A 6,000-nucleotide genomic window follows, 5' to 3' on the forward strand; every position below is an offset into this window, starting at 1 on the left:
TTTGCAGACATATCGGTGAGTGCTACCTTTACTTCTTTCTTCAATTTAATGACTATTTACTTGGTGATGTACCACCGTTGATCTGGGAGCATTCGTTCTGAAAGTGATTTAATTTGATAGAGCAGAGGTGGTGCCGTGAATCCTTCTCTCCGCTTGTGAAATGCTCAAAGAGTCTACACCATAACAAACTTAAGCTCCTTGAGTAAAATTGGTTGCTTAATGATTAACAATGAAATCTAAGATCACTCTTTATATATCTTCATTATCTTCTTTTCTGATTTCACATATTCTGACATTTGTACAGTGTCATCTGATATTAACTACTTAAGGCTTTATGTTATTAATGTGGCCAGCACATACATAAATGAATACATTTATACAATTATCAATGAACTTATTTATGAAAACCTAATTTACATAATCAGTATTAGGCTAATTTCACACGGACACACACAAGGACACAGTAAAACAAACATCTAAAAATACTCTGTTGTAAAAAAGTAACAGTAAACAGCAAATGCTGGTAAAAAGGTGATAAAAGCAGGGTATTTGGTTGACACGTTTTTTGCAAAAAAATGTATACTAAGCCGCTCTACCAACGTCAAGGTAACCAACATCAGAGCAGCCCTATCTGACGTATTTAAAAACTGATCATGTGTATAGTACCTATATCAGCAGATCAGACAGGTAATGTCCATGTGGACACGCTGCAGAGAACGGCATTTATATGAATGGCCCATAAGGGAGGGGTGAAGACCTCCCTAATCTTGCAAAAGCAAGAAACAAATTGAATGCAAACACATGGGCTATGCACACGGTGAACAAGTCTGTAGGACAGTGTTCACACCACCAAAAGACTGAAACACACAAGGACACCTTATCTGTGGGTTACCTTGACGTTGGTAGAGCGGCTTAGTATACATTTTTTGCAAAAGACGAGTCAACCAAATATCCTGTTTTTTTATAACATTTTTACTAGCACTTGCTGTTTACTGTTACTTTTTTACAACAGAGTATTTTTATACATTTGTTTTACTGCGTCCTTGTGTGTTTCAATCTTTTGGTGGTGTGAACACTGTCCTACAGATTTGTTCACCGTGTGCATGGCCCATGTGTTTGTATTTAATTTCACACGGACTTCACATCCAGCATCCACCGCGCGCTCTGTCAATGAATGCGCGTGCGGTGAATGCCGGGTATGACGGGATGGGGGATAACCCGGCCCACAGCCCATCACTCACTGTGGAACGCGAAACAGGAGACCCCTTGGCTGCAGCCGCAAATAGTCATGACATAAGTGGAGGCAAGAGCCAGTTGCAGCCGGGGACACATGCTGCCTGTGCGCGGTGACCCGAGTATAAGCCTAGACGTATAATTTTTCAACAAAAAAAAGGGAAAATTTATTGACTTGAGTATAAGCCTAGGGTGGGAAATGCAGCACCTACTGTTAAATTTCCATATCATGGTATGTATGGCTCCCTCATCCCCTAATTGTGGTTTGTATGGCTCCGTCATTCCCCTAATCCTGGTTTGTATGGCTCCCTTATCTTGGATTGTACGGCTTCCTCATCCTGTATTGTATGGCCCCCTCATCCTTGTTTTGTATGACCTACTCATTCCTCCATCCCCACAGCACAGTTAAAAAAATAAACCCTAATACTCACCTTTTTTCCTTACCTCTGCTCCAGTGCTGTCTGTCCTGTTTTCAGCAGCTCCTGGCAGGATCTGAGGCACAGCACGCACTCTCAGATACTGCCCTGAGATGCTGCTGTCTGTAGATTCGCTCCTCGCCACGCCGGGACTAAGTGCGTTGAGAGGCACAAATCTGCATTCACTTTAGTAGCAGATGCTGCAGATGTCGCTATGAAGATTTAAGAATAATACAATGAATACACAGGATTTTCTGGGTAAAATAATGGTTTATCATTAAATATTATTGCTTATAGAACTTAATACAACTGAACGAAATTATTAAACAGATGATCCAAATATATAAACTATTCCATGAATATCTAACTATATTTTTAAATAAATCATCGGACAAAAGAAGTACGACCCTATAATATATTTCTTAACAATATCAAGCCAAAATATTTTTGTACACTATATTTTTTGTGAATACTTTTGGACTATCTCGAAGCAACTTTCTTTGTAAATGGGTATCCAAAACTGGCACCTTGATGTTGGACCTCATTTTAACTCTTGAAAATGCAACATTGAGTTGTCCATGACCAAAAACGGGCTCCGGTAAATATATGCCAACACGGTGTAGAGTTTGACCTTGTGACTAGTGTTGAGCCAACCCTGTAGTGTTCGAGTTCGGTTCGGTTCGTCGAACACCCGTGTGTTCGCTGAACTGTTCGTCGAACTGTTCGTCGAACACCTTCGAACACCGTTAAAACCAATGGCAGGCAAACAAAAACACATAGAAACACATAGAAAACACCTTCAAAGGTGTCCAAAAGCTGACAAACTGCTCAGAAGACATAACTAACACATGGAAAAGTGACAAGTACATATAGTCATGCGAAAATAAAAGAGGTGGAGGAGTAAAAGGAGGGGGAGACACATATATAGGCATGTCATGCCCTTCTAAAATCCAAAAAGTGAGAAGCCGACACGGCCAGTCCGCTCCTGCCCGTGCCACCTCCGTGTCGCCGGGTTTGTGCCAGAGCCGCGGTGAACCCTGATGGCCAGCCCCCCTCTCCCAATACTGGTGCCTGTCCGCTGGTGGGTCGAGCGAGCCCCCCTGTGGTGGAGGCAGCTCTAAGCTTTTTAATTTAAATTGTCTCTCTAATTTGAATGAATACACTTTAAATCCATTTACAAGGATCTATTGGAGGGCAAGTCTCATGCCAGCAGCCGCGTAATTCCAGCTCCAGTAGCGTCCACTAAAGCTGCTGCAGTTAAAAAGCTTTTATAAGGATCGAGCTCGGCTGTCCACCGCAAGGCATCCTACTGCCAGTCCCAGCCCCTATGCCTTGGGGTGCCTCCTGATGCTCTTCACTGAGTATCCCATGGTCCCGAAGCATTTCCTTTGAAAAAATTAAGTGTCTAAACTACAGGTGGTGTAGCTTGCTTAACAGCCGGGATAATCCGCTGACTAGCAGACACTGCTACTAGGCACAAAGTATTTCCTGGGCTAGATGCAGTTAAAAATTTGTAATTAGATACTCTCGTTGGATGCTGAGAAAGCATTCCATAGAGTCTCCTGGCACGCCATATATGATTCTCTTCAAAAGCTTGGGGTAGGGGACTAGGGGACCCTTTTATAGACAAAATCACGGCCCTGTATCACAATACGTCACCTAGGCTGAAGATAAATGGAACTGTAGCACCCTGAGGGCTCGGTTGCTACAGAGGTATTGCACCTCACCCAGAGGTGTGATATCTCACTCTCAGGTAAGGATGGAGTGTGGATCAGGACCCGACACCTGCATGCATTACACCACATTGCCGTGGGGCAGGGCGACCAATATGCCTCTGAGATGGGCACGACAGTCCCTGTCCCTGGCTGGAGTGGGGGGAGGGAACACTGAGGAAGGGGAACCCTGTAGTGCAGGAGCAGGGAGGAAGCAGTTCCTGGGTGCATTGAGAAGGGAGTATAAAAGGTGGGCACCATCTTAGTTCAGTGCAGAGAAGTCTGAGCAGAAGTGGCAGGGAGCAGGGGCTCTGCATGAGCTCTGCTCCGGAGGCGGGCCTAGTAACAGAGGCCCAGGCCTGGAAGAGGGAGAAAGAAGGAAGAGGAGCGGAGAAGGCTCCAGGAACGAGGAATGAAGGGATCCCAGGAGTGCGGACGGGCGAGTCGCCACCGCACGCCCGAATCCACCTGCGTGGAGGGGTCAGGCCAAAGGGGGAGACCGGTCCCCGAAACTAGTGGAGGCAGGAAACGACCCTCAGCTAGAAACCGGAGGCTGTGACATTTTATGTGGTGCAGCCCCTCGCTACACCCGCTAGGAAGGCACCACATAGGGTCAGGGAAACTGGCGCCAAGTTTACCAAGAGGAGGCCCGAGGCAGCCGGACAGAAGTGTTGGTAAGAAAGGCCAGACAAAGGACACACAAAGGGGGTCCTGTGAAGCGCTCCAAAGTTATCTGGGAGTTGTCTGAGCCCCTCACCTGGTGAGCACAGTACGACGTGGGCAGCCGTTACCTGCAGACGTGGTCTGGATAATAAGAACTGTGAGTAAAGGCCCTGGACTGCATCACTGACTCCGTGTCGTTACTGCTGCTGCCCTGCACCATCACCCCCATCCTCCGCATACACTGCCCTGAGGCTATACTCCTCCCGTGGGGAGTTATGCTACGCTCTGCTGCACCCACAACACCAGCCTCAGCGGTCTGCCCTGCAGCGGCGGTTCACTCTGACCGCAATCCACGGGTGGCGTAGTCGGACATTTAAACATCAAAACCACATAAATAGTTCCGCCACTGGTTTGACCACCCTGAGCCACGGAACTGGGTCGCCGCCACGAAGACTACAACCACCAGCATCCACCAAAAAGGGTCCGGCTCCGGGTGTCCCAAGGCCCAGGGGGTGCATCAGAACATTTTCATCACCTTTCACAATCACCAATGGGACAAGGCAGGGATGTCCTCTGTCCCCTCTCTTATACATCCTAGTGACGGAGCACCTGCTCTCATCAATTCGCCATAACCCCAATATTAGGTGGATTGAGGTGGGAGGCACCGAGTACAAGTGCTCTCTATTTGCTGATGATGTCCTAGTATATATCACTCAATCACATATATCCATCCATGCTGTTATGGCTGAAATAGATCACTTTGTTACATGGTCAAATTTTAAAATCAATGCAGCGAAGTCTGAGGCCCTCGATGTCTCCGTCCCCAAATCCATATAGGATTCCATCCAGTCCAACTTTCCCTTTGCCTGGCCCTCACAGGGTATCAAATACTTAGGAATTCCTATTCATAGAGACCTCTCCCATCTATGTTATCTTAATTTTGGGCCCTTTATTGAACAACTCCATACAGACCACGGTTGGCAAGTTAGAACTGTAAGATTCACTACGTGAACCACTGGTGTTTTGTGGAAAAGCACATGTACACTGCGTTCCAAATTATTATGCAAAAAGTGTTTAGGAGTGATAAGGGAAGAATTTGTTTGTTTGTCAGTTAAACTCATTGATGGTGATGTGTGTCAGGGCTCTTTATATCACTGTAAGCAATTGCAGACACCTGTGCTAATTAGTTTGGCAGGTGTGTCCAATGAAAGGCAAGACTACTTAACAAGGCTGTCTCACATTATTAAGCAGCCTACATTTTCTGCCAAAATGGGAAAGAAAAAGGATGTGTCGGCTGCTGAGAAGCAACAAATTGTGGAGTGTTTAGGTCAAGGCATGACTACAATCAACATTGTGCGATGATCAGGATGAAGTGTTTTGGCAATCAAGAAGTATGTAGCTGATTCACAGTACACACGTGTGCGTGCTGATAAGGGCAAATTGAGGACTCTTTCCTACAGGCAATTACGTCAGGTTGAAAGAGCAGCGGCAAAAAAGCCTTGTCATAGCAGCAGACAAGTTTTTGAAGCTGCTTGTGCCTCCAACGTCCCCCGAACAACAAGATGCAGGGTCCTTCAGAGGTTTGCAGCTGTGCATACGCCATCCTGTCGACCTCCTCTATCCACTTCACACAAGCAGAAACGGCTCCAGTGGGCCAAACATTACATGAAGACTGATTTCAAAACTGTTTTGTTCATGGATGAGTGCCGTGCAGCGCTCGATGGTCCAGATGGATGGAGTGGAGGATGGCTGGTTGATGGACACCCCACGCAAACACGGCTACAGCGCCAACAAGGAGGAGGTGGAGTAATGTTTTGGGCTGGAATCATGGGGAGAGAGATTGTCGGCCCCTTTAGGATCCCTGAAGGCGCTAAAGATGAACTCCATAATGTATGTGGATTTTCTCAAACAGCACTTCCTGCCATGGTTCAAGAAGAAGAACCGTGTATTTCACAGCAAGATCATTTTTCTGCATG

Source organism: Phyllobates terribilis, unplaced genomic scaffold (genome assembly GCF_046119375.1).
Source record: "Phyllobates terribilis strain yellow unplaced genomic scaffold, ASM4611937v1 Scaffold_9__5_contigs__length_417890890, whole genome shotgun sequence".
NCBI classification, from domain to species: Eukaryota; Metazoa; Chordata; class Amphibia; order Anura; family Dendrobatidae; genus Phyllobates; species Phyllobates terribilis.